Source organism: Ceratotherium simum, chromosome 3, assembly GCF_057802395.1.
Source record: "Ceratotherium simum simum isolate JZ-2026a chromosome 3, ASM5780239v1, whole genome shotgun sequence".
In the NCBI taxonomy this organism is placed as follows: domain Eukaryota; kingdom Metazoa; phylum Chordata; class Mammalia; order Perissodactyla; family Rhinocerotidae; genus Ceratotherium; species Ceratotherium simum.
In genome coordinates, this window is record NC_141902.1 from 77,201,647 (window position 1) to 77,218,845 (window position 17,199).

Here is a 17,199-nt window from a genome sequence, read left to right on the forward strand (position 1 = left end):
AGAAAGGACAGACATTTCAACAAACGGTGCTGGAAAAATTAGGTATCTGCATGACAAAAAAAACATGTACCTGGACCTAATCCTCACACCTATTATAAAATATGAACAAAAAATGGATGAGAGATCTAAATGTAAAATGTTAATCTACAAAAATTTTCAAAGAAAACATAGAAGAAGATATTTGTGACATGGAGTTAGGCAAAGAGTACTTAGGTATGTCACAAAAGCGTGAGCCATAAAAAATCCTAAATCTAACTTCATCAAAATTAATAATGTTTGCTTCACGGAAAAAAAAAATTCTTAATACAATGAATAGACAAGCTATAGAATGGAAGAAAATGTTTGCAAATCATATATCTAATAAAGAAGTTGTATCCAGAATATGTCAAAAAACAAACAAAAAACCCAAAATTCAACAGTGAGAAAATAAACAATCTCATAAGAATGAGTTTAAGACTTGAAAAGAAAATTCACCAAAAAGAATATAAGGATGGCAAACAAGCCCATAAAAAGAGGCTCAACATCATTAACTGTTAGGGAAATGCATGTTACAACCACAATGAGAATGAGAATTCTGGTTTGGGCTCCAACATGTAAAGAGCTTGCAAGCCATTGTTGTCTTTACAAGAAGAAGAACTGGACAAATGGAAAACCAATGACTATTCTTGGACCTATCAGAAAATTGATGTTGCAGGACAAACTGCCACCTGGAAATTTGAAAAGACAGGTGAAGCTAGAGAGTCATACTGAGATCTGCTCGTGCAGAGAAGCTACTGGAGCCATTCACTGGTAGGAACAGTTAAATGGTAATTTTGACAAATTACTAGAGGCTGACTGTGGACTAACTTGAAAGTGAGAAACTCCTAGGGGCGTAATCTTAGGAGGACCTCCACACTTTCACGGACATTACCTCCAGGAAGCTTGCCAGGATCTCACAGTGAAGATCCAAGGAAGATTCCCATTTCACCTTGGCAGGAAGAGAGGATAAGTAATCCTTGTGAAATATACCCAGAGCCTTCTCCATAAAAGAGTCCTATTTTCCAAGGGGAAAAGATTTTATCAGAGCCTTGTCTCAGAACCATGGAAAAGGATAGTCCTCTCAATTGAGCCCCCTCTAGCCTGCCTGTCTCACCTAAAGGGTGGGGGAGGGGAATCTATACTAGAAGAAACACTTCTCAAGGTCAGAGGGCAGAGACACACGTCTACTAAAAGATTTGATATAATTGAAAGATTATAGAAAACTCCCCCTCAGCATACCTTACCACCACACTGACTGGATTCCAGGACGCTACCAGTGGATTACAGATAAAAGAGCTGCGCAACACAGACTCTCTCTGAGGATGAGCAGCTAGGGAGACCCAAAGTCAAGAGAGGAGACAAAAACAAGAATAGTAGAGTAGTTTGAAGCCGTTGGTACCCACAACTACAACAGACATAAAACAAAGCCCCAATCCTAGCCATATTAACATCAATCTCATTGTAGAGGGCTGTTTACCCCAGTTCCCATCACCCAATACAATATGTCTGGATTTCAACAAAAATTTACCAGGCATGAAAAAGATGAGAAAAACACAGTCAGAAGGGACAAATCAAGCAGTAGAACCGAATCCAGCTATGACAGAGATTTTGGAATTATCAAACAGATAATTTAAAATTATTATGATTAATATGTTAAGAGCTCTGTATGATTGGTTTTATGTGTCAACTTTGGCTAGGCTATAGTAGTCAGTTATTCAATTAAATACTAATATAGGTGTTGTGAAAGCATTTCACAGATGTACTAACATCTATAATCAGCTGTCCTTGAGTAAAGGACATTTTCCTTGATAATGGGGATGGGTCTTCTTCAGTCAATTAAAAGGCCTTATGAGGAAAACTGAGGTTTCCCAGAGGAAGAATAAATTCTGTCTCAAAACTGTGGCATCAGCTCCTACTCAAGAGTTCCAACCCATTGGCCTGTACTACTACGCTGTAGATCTCAGACTTTCAGCCCCCAAATTGCATAAGTCAATTCCTTGAAATAAATAAATATCCTCTCCCCCATACACACACAGAGATCCAACCATATATATTTCTTTTAATAACCCTGACTGATACATGCTGTAATGGAAAAAATAGACAATCTGCAAGGACACATAGATAATATAAGCAGAGAGATGAAAATTCTAAGAAAAAACAAAAGGACATGCTAGAAGTAAAAAACACTATAAGAGAGATGAAGAATGTCTTTGATGTGTTCATCAGTAGACTTGACATGGCTGAAGAAAAATCAGTGAGTTTGAGTGTAGGTCAACAGAAACTTCCCAAACTGAAATGCAAAAAGAAAAATAAATGAAAAAGGTACAGAATATCCAAGAACTGTGGGATAATTTTAAAATCATAACATATATGTGATTGGAATGCCAGAAGTAGAAGAAAGGGTAGAATAAATATTTGAAGTAATAACTGCTGATAACTTTCCTAAATTAATAACAGACATCAAACCATAGATCCATGTAGCTCAAAGAACAACAAACAGGATAAAACAACACAAAACAAAACTATACCTAGGCATATCATATTCAAATTGCAAAATACCAAAAAAAGAGAAAATCTTGAAAGAAGCCAGACCAGGGTTTGGGGAGTAAGGGTTACTCATACAGGAAAAACAATAAAGAATAAGAATTACAGCATACTTCTCATCAGAAACCACGCAAGCAAGAGAAGAGTGGACTAGAATATTTAAAGGGTAGAAAGACAAAAAGAACCAACTAGCCAATTCTATACCCAGCAAAATTATCCTTCAAAAGTGAAGGAGAAATAAAGATTTTCTCTGGCAAACAACACCTGAGGCAATTCACCATCAGACCTGTCATTCAAGAAATGTTAAAAGATTTTCTGCAGACAGAGGGAAGATGATATAGGTCAGAAACTTGGATCTACATAAAGAAGGGAAGAGTTAGAGAAGGAATAAATGGAAGTAAAATAAAATCTTTAATTTTTCTTATTCTTAACTGGTGTAAAAGATAACTGTTTGTTTAAAGCAATAATAGTAACAATGTATTAGGAGATTATGTGTATGGATAAGCGAAATGAAGGACAGCGATGTCACAAGGAATGGGAAAAGGGATTGGGAACACATGGCTATAAGATGTCTATACTATATGTGAAGGTGAATAGTGTTATTTGAAGGTGTACATAAATTAGTGAAAAATGTATATTGAAAATTCTAGAACAACTACTAAAAATTCGTCTTTTCTTTTTAAAAAAGGCAGTAGTCCTAGGTAGTTTTCTTTCCTTTTTTTTTTATATAATTTTATTTATTTATTCCCCCAAAGCCCCAGTAGATAGTTGTATGTCATAGCTGCGCATCCTTCTAGTTGCTGTATATGGGACGCGGCCTCAGCATGACCGGAGAAGCGGTGTGTCGGTGCGTGCCCGGGATCCAAACCCTGGGCCGCCAGCAGTGGAGCGCATGCACTTAACCGCTAAATGATGGGTCCAGACCTAAAAATTCTTGAAAGAGGTAAAATTGATACTCTAAGAGAGAAGGTAAAATGGAATCATACAAAAAGCTCAATTAAAACCAGAGATGGCAGAAAAATAAGCCACAGGCAACCAATAGAAAATAGTTACAAACATGGTTGGTATTAATCTAAATATATCAATACTCACGTTAAATGTGAATGGTTTAAACACACCAATTAAAAGACAGATGTTGCCAGAGTGGACAACAAAACAAGACCCAAATATATCTTGTCTAAAAGAACAGAGAGACAGCTGAAAATCCAAAATTATCTGGAAACTAAACAATACATTTCTAAAAATACTTGGGTCAAAGGGGAAGTCTCAAGAGTAATTAAAATGTATTATTGAATGAAATGAAAATTAAAATACAACTTATCAAAATGTGTGGTATGCAGCAAAAGCAGTGCTTAGAGGAAAATTTATAGCATTAAATGGAAAAGAAGAAAGATCAAAAAAATCAACAACTTTCCACTTTAGTATACTAGAGAAAAAAGTGCAAGTTAAGCCTAAAGCAAGCAGAAAAAAAAAAACAATAAAAATTAGATAAGAAACAAATGAAATTGAAAACGACAAAAAAAAAATAGAGAAAATTAACAAAACTAAAAGCCAGTTCTTTGAAAAGATCATTAATATTTATAAAGCTGTACCAGCACAATCAAGAAAAAAAATATTGGACACAGTTTACCAATGTCAGAAATGAAAGAAGGTTCATTCCTCCTGACTACAGGGACATTAAAAAAATAATAAAGAATTACAATGAACAACTCTATACCCACAATTTTGAATACTTAGAAGAAATGGACCAATTCTTTGAAAGACACAATTACTAAAATGTATGCAAAAACAAATAGATGACCTAAATAGGCCTACATCTATAAAGAAACTGAATCAATAACTAAAAGCCTTCCAAAACAATCACCAGGTCCAGATGGTTTCACAAGTGAATTCTGCCAAACACTTAAGGAAGAATTTATACCAATTCTCTATAATCTCTTTCAGGGGATAGAAGCAGAGGGAGCACTTCCTAACTCATTCTATGAGGCCAGAACCTCCCTAATATCAAAAGGAGATAAAGATTTTACAAGAAAGGAAAACTACAAACCAATATCTCTCTTGATGCAAAAATATTCAACAATATATTAGCAAATTGAATCCAACAACGTACAAAAACACTTAGACACCATGACCAAGTGGGATTTATCCAAGGTATGCAAGACTATCTCAGCATTTGAAAATCAAACAAGTAATCCATCACATCAACAGGCTAAAGAAGAAAATTCATACAATCATATCAACAGATGCAGAAAAAGCATCTGACAAAATTCAACACCCATTCATTAAAAAACAAAAACTCTCAGAAAACTAGGACTAGAGAGGAACTTCCTTAATTTGATAAAGAATATGCACAGAAATTTATACAATGTTATAAACCAATGTTACTGCAATAAACAAACAAACAAAAAAGAATATGCACAAAAAACCTATAGTTAACATCATACTTAATGATGATAAACTGGATGCTTCCCCCTAAAATCAGGAATAAGGCAAGAATGTCCTCTTTTATCACTCCTATTACACATCATACTGGAAGTCCTAACTAGTTCAATAAGCCAAGAAAAGAAAAGAAAATGTATAGAGATTGGAAAGGAAGAAATAAAACTGTCTTTATTAGTAGATGACAATATTCTATGTAGAAAATTCTAAAGAATCCTCAGAAATACTCCTGGAGCAAGTATAGCAAGGTTTCAAGATACAAGGTTAATATGCAAGAGCTGATTGCTTTCCTATATTCCAGCAGTGAACAACTGAAATGAGAAATTTAAAAATAATATCATTTACAACAGCTCCAAAAAATAAAATACTTACAGTATAACTCTAACAAAATATGTATGGGACTTTTATGCAGAAAACTACAAAACATTTCTGAAAAATTCAAAGAAGATCTAAATGAATGAAGACATACTTCATACTTCATGGATTCATCAATAATGTTAACATCTCAATTTTCCAAACTTGATATACAGATTCAATGGAATCCCAATCAAAATCCGAACAAGCTATTTTGCAGATATCTACAAATTGATTCTAAAGGTTATATGAAAAGGCAAAAGAACTAGAATAGCCAACATAATACTGAAGAAGAATAAAGTCAGAAGAATGACACTACCCAACTTCAAGACTTACTACAAACCTATAGACATCAAGAGAGTGTGATATTGTCAGTCAAAGAATAGACACGTGGATCAATGCAAGAGAACAGACCTACACAAATATAGTCAACTGATCTTTGACAAGAGAGCAAAGGCAACCAAATGGAGAAAGAATAGTTTTTTCAACAAGTGATTATGGAGCAACTGAACATCCACATGAAAAAAAAAGAATCTTGACACAGACCTTATACTTTCACAAAAATTAAATAAAAATGTAAAAATGGATCATAGACCTTAATGTAAAACTATAAATCTTCAATAAGAAAACATAGACTTAAATGTATATGACCTTAGGTTTGGTGATATTTTTAGGTATAATACCAAATGTATGAACCCTGAAAGAAAATAATGCTAAGTTAGACTTCATTAAAATTAAAAACTTCTGCTCTACACAAGATGCTGTTAAGAGAATGAAAAGACAAGCCTGACACTGGCAGGAAATATTTGCAAAACATATCTTATAAAGTACTTCTATTCAAAATATACAAAGAACACTTAAATCTCAATAATAAGAAAACAAAAAATCTAATTTAAAAATGGGCAAAAGATGTGATCAGACACCTCACCAAAGAAGATACACAGATAGCAAATAATCATAGGAAAAGATGATCAGTATTATTTTTCATTAGGGAATTGAAAATTAAAACAAGAATGAAATATCTCTCCACACCTATAAATGGTGTAGACACTCTGGAAAACTGTTTGCAGGGTTCCTATAACCTTAAGTTTCGTAAGACCTAGCACTGGCACTCCAAGGTATTTACCCAACTAATTTGAAAACTTTTGTCCATACAAAACTCTGCATGCAACTGTTTATATTATATCTATTTACAATCGCCAAAAACTGGAAACCACCCAAATATCCTTCAGTGGATGCATAACAAAATGGGATACAAACAATAGGACAGTACCCAATAATAAAAAGAACTACTGATACACCAGACATGGGTGAATCTCAAAGGCATAACGGTGAATAAATAGTCAGTTTCAAAATGTTGCATATTGCATAATTCCATGTATAAAAAGACAAAACTACAACAATGGAGAACACATCAATGGTTGCCATATACCAGGACAGACTAGGGTTTGGGGAGGGTGTGGCTACAAAAGGGCCGCACAGGGGAGTTCTTCGGGTGATGTATCTTGACTGTGCTGGTGGTTACAGGAATCCAAACGCGTTTAAAAATTACAGGAGTGTACATCAAAAAAAAAGAGTCAACTTTACTGTTTATTAATTTAAGAAGTCAAATAAATTACTAAATAATATTAAACATATATATAATGTTTAAAACCAAGCAAAAATTCCTAAACTAGGAGCAAAATAATGATCAAGAATCGCATGAGGGTGGTACTAGTTATCTGTAATATAAGGTATTATTTGGAAGAGGGGACGTGGTTACACCGAAAGGGTGATGTGAGAGTGGGCAGAGAGCACTGGGCAGGACTTGACACCAGCGAGGGGACCATCTCAAGTGGGGGCGGGAAAAAGTATTAAGAGGAAGGCAAGAAACAAACGGGGAAAGGTCAGAGAACCGGTTTAACACGCAAAAGGACCAACTCTGAATTACATGTGATGCATTGACCCCGGAGCAGGGCTTGGAAGTGGAGCCAAGACAGGATGGGTGGCAGAAAGTTTGGGATACTTAGGAAAAAAGAGCGAACAGAGAGGAAGAAATGAGAAAGGCAGGCTGAAGGCAAAGGCAGGCTACTTAAGGAGCGTTTCCTGCAGCCCGGGAGGCAGGTACCAAGGGGCACCAGGAAGGGCGAGCGTGGGAGCGCGGACGCGGGGGCGCGGACGCGGGGCGGCGCTGCGCTCTCCGCGGAGCTCCCGTCCGTGGCGCGCGTCGTGGCCGCGAGCACGCGCGCTCCGAGGCCGGCCGGCCGGCGGGGCGCAGGCGGGGCGCGGCGCGCGCACGCCCATGAGAGGCGGGGGCGGGCGCGGCCGCGGCCGGTGACGTCAGGGGAGGGCGCGCGCCGGACGGCCACAGGCGGAGCCAGGAGGCGGGCGCTGCGCGCGGCCGCGGGCGGAGCGGAGGGGCGCGAGGGGCGGAGCGGAGCGCGGGAGGAGGCGGGGGAGGAGAGGCCCCGGAGACCGCGAGCGGCAGCTGGGGAGGGGGCAGCGGAGCCGGAGCGCGAGCAAAACAGCTGATCTGATTTTTCCTTTAAAGCAAGAGAAAATGGAAGTCGGGTAGCGGCGACTGCGGCGCTGCGGGCTGAGCGAGCAGAGCGGCGCGGCGCGGCAGGTGAGACGGCGCTGGCCCTGGTGCTGCCGGCGGCGGCGGGGCCGGGGCCGCGGACGAGGCAGGTGCGCTGTCCGAGCGCGGGCGCCGGGTCCCTCCGCGGCGAGGCAGGTGGGCGCAGAGGCCAGGCGGCCCTGGGGCCAGGGCGCGGGGGCGCGAGGGGCGCGGGGGTCGCGGGCCCCGCGCGGGGCTCGCCGGCGCGTCTGCATTGCGGGCTCCGCTCCGGACCCCGCGGGCGCCGCCGCCACCGGCTCCGGCCCGGCGCGGCGCGGCGCGCGTCTCCCGGGCAGGGCGCGGCGCTCCCGCTGGGTCAGAGCCGGCGTTTCCTCGGGGTTCCTTGGCTGTCTGCACTGGAACGTGATGACAGGCGTGAGGAGACCGGCCCTCGGTCCCTGTGGGCGCGCCGGGGGTCCAGGAGCGCCGGCAGACTCCCAGGCACGGCCTGGCCGGGGAGCAGCGCGTGAGGCCGCTAGCCGGGCGCCCGGCTGTAGCTGCGTGGGCCCCCGAGGGCCGGTGCACCGCTCGCTCGCTTCGCTGGGTCAGGCTGGACAGCAGGCGAACCGTTAATGCAATTTGGCTGTGAACCGGAGACCTTCCCTAGTATCTTCTCACTGAAGGGTGAAAAATTGCATCTACTGTGCTTTAGGTGTTCCTTTAAATTTGGGAGATGTCAGTGATGTCATCATTAACAAAAACTTTCCTTCATTGGACACAACCGCTCAAGTGTGCCCTCCTCTCGGTGCCGCTATTGCAGCCCTTTGAGAATCTTTGCAATAAAATGGATTTGCCTTTGCTCCCTAAACTCAACAGCTTTACACTAGTGAAAACCGTTTTTATTTATATTAATCGGCTTGAGAATTAGTAGATTTTGAGAGTGGCTGAAGGGAAACTTGTTAGATCCCCGCGAATCTGGGAATCACTTCATCCACAGCACAAGCATCCAGGGGAAAGTCATGCATGACACTCACATCCTTATTGCCTCCCCTTATCTTTGTAAATGAAAGTGAACCGTGAGATGAAACATTTAAAAATATATTGTATTTGATTTGGCAGATGATGTGTCCAGGGACAGTGGTGCCTAAGTGTTACAGGCCTTGATTGCTTCAGGAAAATCTACAGGTCTCTTTCCTTCTCCATCACTGCCCCCCTCCCCAGGATGGCTCTGGGAGCAGCCTTCCCTGGGGAATGGGGTGGCAGCTTCTCTGGGGTCGTCCCTGCCTTTCATTTCCTTACCATGGCAGCTGTGTGTCCCACCAGCCGCCAAGGCCAGTTCAACACCCAGAGGGGGTGGACAGAGTGCAGAGGCTAGAGACCTACCTGCACAGCACACCAAATTCTGGGGGAATTTCCCCCTAAATGTGAGCAGCATGTCATCATTATCGTGTGAGTGTCCCATTTGTTATGGGAACAAAAGTAAGCAAGTTCCCAAGACAGTTTGCATATCTACTTAAGCCTATCATATCGAAAGGATATTCAATAAGGGACAAAAGTATTGACATTTTTGTATTTAATACTTAATGACTACTCTTAATTGGTTAAAATAAGCATGCTTTAAATTATTAGTGAGATCATATTGGGTCTGTAAGGAATTTAATACCATATGCCACGAAAAAGTTTGAGTGTGGTCAAGAACATGAAGCTTTGGAACCCTGGATCGGTGTGAAGAAAATGGAGAAGCAGTGGTTTGCATTAGGCCCTTGACGTTCAGGGTGGCAATGGATGGAAACCAGTGCTGTATGGAGTCTTGCCAAGTGTGGGTCTCAGCTTGGATCCCGTGTGGCTGGTGCCCCCTTAGGAAGTAACTACTGAGGCTGTCTGCCCTGGTGGAGGCCAGCACTAGGGTTGTCAAGAAGCTGAGCTGTCTGTTCTCACCCTGTGGAGAAGGGGAGGGGCATCTCCCTCTGAAGCAAGCAGTGTACATGGCCTGTCATCTCCTGAAGGTGCCAAATTTATTCACAATGGCCAGGCTGCGTGAGACAGGAAGCCTTGTAGCAGAATTGTCTCCAAATGTGCATCTTTTCAGAGACTTTGTCCCTGCTCCATAGTTGCTTTAGAACTTGGGCTCTTAAGTCATGGCTGAGATTTTTCTATAATTGAAGTATTCTCAGTAGTATGAAAATTGGTTTCTAAGGCTCTGGGCTGTGAACTCTTTAGAAATTGAGTCTGTGAAACCACTCTGGCCACATATCCATTTTTCTTTCACCTCTAGACCTTTGAAAATATTCACCATATTAACTCACTGTATTATTTGTGAAAATAAAAATGGCAAGTGTTTCCATTAAATCTTTAGGTATTCATCACTTAGTTCCTAAAACATTTAAAAAAACAATCACTTTAAAGCGTCTTCATCCCCTTTTTATGCTTAGAGTATCATGTCTTCCGTTTCTAAGAAGCCAAAATTGCCTTGGTTTTTCTTTTTTGTTCCCTTTGAATCTTAAGGTCATTTATTTCTGTCTTAGGGCTAGGGAATAAAGGCTGAGTCAGCTCCCGTGGGGCCAGCAGGGGGCGTGCTAAACGCGGTTTGGCGAGCCTCTACCTGAGCCACCTTGAGAGAGGATCCGGGATCGCCAAGGTTGGGGGAGTGTGCGTGTGCGCGCAAGTGTGTGCGCCGCACCACTGTGTGCCTGTCGCCCAAGGGATGGTAACTGAAGGAAGGACGGGCACATAACTTGAATAGCCAGAGGTTGTGGCTTCCAGAACATGAGCCTTCCTCGATGGGGCAGGGAGATTGCTTTAATGGCTCCTAGTTTTTGGAGAGTGGCTCTTGGTTCTAGTCTGAAAATTCAGTGCCGTCTCAGTCTGCAGAAGCGAGAGTGTTGGCTTGGGGAGGAGCAAACCGGCCTGGTGGAACTGTGGGCCAGCATCCTGATCCTGGTGAGGGCACGATGGTGCCAGCCAGGACAGCCAGCGGAAATGGCCCCAGCTCCCCTTTAATGTTTTCTCTTGGGTTTGACTCCTATTGACTTAAACCCTGGGACTCTGTGTCAGTGGCAACTCCCAGGGGGTTTATCTGCCTGTCTTGTCAGGATTATTGGCCTCAGGGTTTCTCTGATGGAGAAAAGCAAATGTTTAATCACTATGTTTCTTTTGCCGTAGAAAATGAAAACAGGAGACTCAAGAGGCAACTGTGCTTTTCACTTAAATGTGCTTAATGTGACTTTAAGTGTGTGCCAGGTTATTCATTAGCAAGTTCCCAGTGAGGCTTCTCCTAGCGGGAATTGAGTCTAGAGAAGCCAACTCCTGCCTGGAGGGTCATCTTGCTAAGCTGGGATGGGTGTTTCCTGTGGCTGGGATGATCATCGCAGTATCTAGGGATGTGTTGAAAAACAAAGACTCCTCACTCTTCCCCAGGTTTCTCGTGGAGCCCACAGGGAAAAGGGAAACATCACACTTTGAAGGGAAAAGATCTGCTAGAGAACTATCCAAATGCTGTGACTGGACATTTCTTTATACTTCTTATTCTGTCGAAAATGCACGTAAAACCGAATTATTGATTTCAAGGGGGCAAATGGGAATAATTTCTGTTTCGGCTTTGTGCTGAACCATGCTCTTCACTTGGAGCATTTTAAATCGCTACAGGGGGAAGTGCCACTAGATAAAAACACAGGTGGCACCTGATCCTTTTAGAAGATGTTCATCCTGAGGATGACCACAGAATATCCTACTCAAAGGGAATCCTGAGATCCACTTGCGTTTAAATGGAAACAAAACATGCCAGTTCCATTTTGTAATATATCTAATTGGAAAATATTTTACCCTTGAAACTTGGGAGTTGAGTTTTCTTTGGTAGACTTGGTAGACTGCTGCATCCACAGGCATTCTCTGTGTCATACTAAGAATAAGATGGCCTTAGCACAACGAGACAGAGCGGGCAAGGGAGGAGCTGCCTTTGCCACACTTCGAGGACGGAGTTCTTTATCATTCGTAGCAACAGACTGGAGAAGTGGTTGAAAATAAGTCTTTAAATTCTGAAATTGGCAGATGGGCTGGATGCTGTCTTATTACCTGCCTGCATTGTGGAGGCAAGATTAGCTGGCTGGTTTGCACGCAATATCTCTTGAACAGGAGGCGGTGGGGGGCAAGGTAAACACTGGAATTAGGAGGGAGTAGACCCTTCATTTCCTCCTGCATCAGCCACAGCCGGCCACCTTGGATGAGGCATGGCCCGGTCATGCTCTAGGCTCCTCACGAGAAAAGGAGAGAGTTAGCCTCACATGTCTCCAAGGGCTTATCTAGTAAAACTGCATGATTCCACGAAACCCTGGTCCTTGCTATTACAGATTTCTGCTGTGCACCATCTCACATTCTGAGAAGTCAAATGTACATTAATGCTGATGCAAATTCTAAATGCATCTCTCTTCGTTTAAGCAGATAAGTCTAAAGTAAACTCATTTTGAGTTTCTCTTTCCAAGGAAATATTTTCCATTTGAGCTTGGTTTACTCTTACATAGTTTTGCTTATAAATATAATGGAAATTTGATATCTGAATGAATGTACATGAGTAAGATGCTGTATTGACTTTTATGAAAGATAAAATGAGACCTTTGAAATTCATTTCCTTTTCTGTGCCACGTTTCATTCAGTTGTTTTGTCAGATTACTGCAGTTTCACGTGGTGCTAAGGATTGGTATGAACAGACCACCCAGCCGCCCCTCTGTGAGATTAACTTAAGTTTCTCAGTTCCTGAAACAGGAGCTCAACCCGGAGAGGGCGGCTTCGTGGGGCAGGAGCAGGTGTCTCAGGTGCTGTCCCTCCAGGTTGAGCCTTGCTGCCTCTGTCTGAGAAGACCCTGTTCTGCTGACCCTGGGGCTGACACACCCATGATTTACCCCCATCATCTCTGTGCTTCCAGTTTAGGATTGTCTGTGACATGGGGCTCTCCTGGTTCTTAAAGTAAGCTCAGGATTGGCCTAGCACATCCATCGTGGAAGAGACCACACAGAGCACCACGTCCTGGGACACGTTGTACCCTCCTCCCACCCCTAAAACTGCATCGGGACCCTTTTATCTTGGGGTTCAAAGACTACGGTTATAATCCATTTCACCACAGTTCCTCTAGTATGACTGTGAAGCTTGGAGAAAATGTGTGTTATTGAAGTATGGGAAACATATTTGCATGAGTAATTTTTCATGCCTTTAAAAAAGACCTTTCCACATCCAAGATATACATAGTTAACTTTGTCTTTTTAAAATATGTGAACTGGAATATTTGTTTTGTCAGTCTTTTAAATAACAACATACCATCTCTTGAAAGAATTACCACTGAAGAGTAAAAATAAATGGGACAAGTTGCCAGCCGACTTGGAGGGGGTGACAAGCTGTGTGCCCTTGGGCACAGTCCCAGGTGGCCCCCAGGGGAGAAGGTCTGCTCCGGCCTCCTGCAGGCTTCAAGGAGGAACAGATGGGAGTGTACACAGTGGGTGCTTAAATTCCAAAGGGCCATCAGTTGTTCCGGTAAAAGGAATTGGAGACAGAATATGTCTGTCTCATTCACCACTAGCCCAGTTTCTCTCCCTTGTCAGTTGATGGATTTACAGTTGGCACTTGTAACTCAAGGCATTGTGGATGGACTTGCTCTGACTTTTTATATAGAGGAAGGAGGAGGCCTGGGTAAGAAAGACGGAGGACCTTCTATGGCTTGGTGATGCTTATAGTTTATCTAGAATCATTAGCCAGCTCTGTTAAAACATGGTAAAGGAAGTTCCTTGTAATCAGAGTAGACTGCAAACTTCCTGAGAATTGGGCCGTGTTTCCTACATCTTGGGTGCTGCTGGGCATGCAAATAGCGGGCCCCCAAGGGCTCATTGGATGGGATCATAACAGTACACATGTTCTGAGTCTTGGAGTTGATGAAAGATTAGTCCTTTACATGGACCACTGGGAGGTGGGGGAGAGGACAGAGAAAAGCATTCCAGAGGCGGATCCTGCCAGTCGATGTCAGTGAGGGGCAGTGACTGTGACCTGAGGTCCTGCCAGCATGGATGGTCTTGGCATTTACCCCTGGGAGAGGTGCATGGCCAGGCCGGTGTCTGCACCTCTCTCTCCACCCTACCTTGCAGGGCCTGCTGCCGTTCCCAGAGCCAGTCTCTGGGCTCTGAGACTGCGGGGTGTTGACTGTGGTGAAGGGTGCAGAGGTCTCTGTGCCACCTCAAGGACCATGCAGGCCCACGTGGGAGGAAGTGGCTCCTCTGCATGCCTTGTTGCTTATTAGGTTGAGTGAAAGCTCTGTGGCTATCTGTTTAACTTGGCACTGTGGGTGTGCAATTATTGGTAGACAAATTGAAAGGCCAAACCGGATCTCTTGGGAACATGTGGCCTGGAATTGCAAGGATTGTTGCAGTTTATGTACGCATCCCTTGATTATTGCATTTGTAAAGCCAGTCTTGTCTGAGGTGCTGGCTGTGAACTGAGCCCTCAGGTCCACTGGGTTGGAAGTGGCCACTTGACTCTGGGTTATCAGGCATGGCATGTGCTGTCAGCTCGGGTGTCTTCCCGGGATTTTCTGCCTGCACTGGGCGAGGTCGACAGGATTTCCTTAGATTTCTTCCATCAAATTTGCCTTATCCCATAAACGGTCTGGCAGGTGATGTGCTCAGAAAAGCATTGTCACAAAGGATGCTTAAGGCATCAGTGACCCCGGGGAGGGGTCAATAGGGGCAAGTAATTCCACTGCTTAGCATTTGGAGTTTGTTAGAAGAAGATCAGTGTGTTGTTGCATTTACGTTAAACTTCTTCCATGCCCGTGGAGTCATTGGAGGCCAGGAATGTGGACATGGATGGGCATTTGCATGTGACCCTGCCGCCTGCTTTGGTCGCCTGCTGTGGTGAAGACTGGCCTGGCTTGCTGGGGAGAGAGCTCCCAGCCCAGAGATGGCCGCCTTCTGGCTTCAGCCCCAACTTTGGACACATTCTCTAGGTCTTAATTTCTCATGTAAAATGAAGAAATGTAGCGGCCTGCCTTCTGATACACCATTCAACTCCATGATTCTGTGCAAAGTAATTCCCTAGTTCTCTCCAAGTGCTGACTGATCTGGGCAAAGAAAGCCCTGCTCAGCGCTGTGAGAGAACGGGTAGGAGAAATTAGGTGTCTTTTAAAAATATTTGTATCCATTTCTTGGACTGAGGAGAATATGGAGCATTTTAACAAGTATTTATAATTACCAATGAGTTGTGCGGACACCATTTCTCCTTCTGACTATTAAGCTCCTCAAGGAGAAGGCTGTGCATTAGTCCTTATTACATCTCCGAGGCACCTTGTTCAGAACAGGCTCTCAATTAATGTTTGTTAAATGCATTTAATAGTCCTGTGGGAATTAAAATTAGAAATTTAATTATTCTTTCCAGAATTGTTTAGCTCCCATGAGTTCAAAAAGTGTTGTAGTTGAGAATGTGGCTTATATAAAATTTGAAACATTTTCAAACTTCAACCTTGAGTTTGAAAGTATGCAAAATAAACAAAACCCAGATTATTTACTGATTCGCTGTAATGGGACTTGCTTGTCCTTCGTTCTAAGGGGAGCAACAGTTTCAAATTTTCCATCATATGTATCACAAACACTGTATGCAGTCTTAGGGAATATGAGCTACATCCCTATGATAACACAAATTATTGCACTCTAGAGTTTTAAGAACTCTCCTCCCCACCTTGCTTTTCCCTGTCTGGGGTTGCAGAGGGGCCTTGAAACTGAAGCATTCTGTGCCATCCGCGCTGCACAGCCAGGGGCGTGGGACCTCAGGGCTGACGCTTCCTTTGGCCCTTCCTCCACATCCTGACTGGTCAGCAGCTGCGCTGGCCACTCTGGTCCTGACCAGCACTGCCCTCTTGCTACCTGCCACGCCTCTCTCGTGGGCTCATCTCCCAGCCCTAAAGGGTCCCCAGGGTGCTGCTGGACCCTTGGACCTCACCTCTCTACCACTGAGCAAGATTCCTATCACCTGCCTTAATGTGATTTCAGTTTGGCAAGAAAATAAGATCTATCTACCTTCCCCTAATAGAATAGAACCTCGACACCGTGATGTACAGGTCTGTCCCCACAGTATTGAGGGGAAATGATGCTTTCTGGATAAAGTACTGCTAGGAAATTTTTCTTTTAAGTAATTAGTCTTCTCTGTTGTTGTCTCATTTCAATGTTCTCTATCCTGCAAAAGTTGCCCAATAAGAACTGAACCACTGTACACATGGTAGTAAAGTGAGGGCTCAGAGCAGAAAAGCCCTTGAACAGCATGGAAAGTCTGTGGTTCTTCCTCTACCCCCAACACTCTGGGTGCACCTGGGATGAGCTCTGAAGGCCAAGTGTGGGACCCTGGAGGGAGACGAGGGTGGGCATTATAAGAAAAGGCGTGTGATCAAGTATTAACCCTTTGTAGTACAGGAGTGTCCAGGGGGTCAGGGAGGGGGAAAGTCGAGTGTTAAGGGTGCAGTGGAGCAGTCTAGCATGAAACCCAGACCCCCTGACCCTAAGCATGCTTCCTGTCACACTATTCCTAACAGGGAGGAGGAAAGCAGAGACGTTTTCCGAGCAGGAAGCCATACTGGCCGTCTACTCCCTTGTGTGGTGGGACCACCTGTCTCAGTTCACAAAGCTGCCAAGCCCGCAGCAGGGCAGGACCCCAGGTTCCTGATACCCCTACCCATCAGTTCCTCATGTTGCCCAAGAGGCAGGCAATGACCTTTTGCCTCAGATTCCTATGACATTCAATGGACCAGCGGAGAAAGACATGAGAAAGCACCCCTGGAATGGACACCTGGCTGCCCCAGCAACAGACCCCACAAGGGCCTCGGGTGCTGGCCTGGGCCAAGCAGGGGTGACATCAGGAAAACTGGGCATTGCACGATCTTTGGGCAGCTTCTAGGGTGGTGGAGAAGCCCCACATGAAGGTACCACGTGGGCAGAGTGCAGACGTGGGGAGCCATGGCTTCCTCCATGGTGGCCAGGCAGGGTCGAGGGGCTCCACAGCCCAGGCACGTTCCCAGGGGGAGGCGGAGCCCTTCACAATCCCAGCTTCAGTTTCTTTATCTGGACATGAGGCTGCACTTTGTAAATTTTGTAAGATTATACAAGTGTAAGAAACTCTTTTTGCTAACACTCGTTGTCATTGCAGTTACTTTTCAAAAGCACAGTGAAAACATGGAGGAAACGTAGGAAGAGCATAAGTCACTTGGAGACATGTAGAATTTGGCATGAAGCTGGTAGATGACTCGCAGTGGCTCCCAGAGAATGGCCTGCAGTTTTGCTAGTGCT

General features: G+C 43.8%; 1 protein-coding gene across 1 annotated transcript in view; it reads left to right on the plus strand.

Moving 5' to 3' along the window:
- The first annotated feature begins 7,875 nt into the window (after positions 1-7,875).
- Positions 7,876-17,199, plus strand: part of OTUD7A (OTU deubiquitinase 7A) — a 394,020-nt gene continuing 384,696 nt past the window's right edge. Inside the window, 1 exon segment of the mRNA XM_087428823.1 lies at positions 7,876-7,960. The gene's annotated coding sequence lies outside the window, so the exon portion shown is untranslated.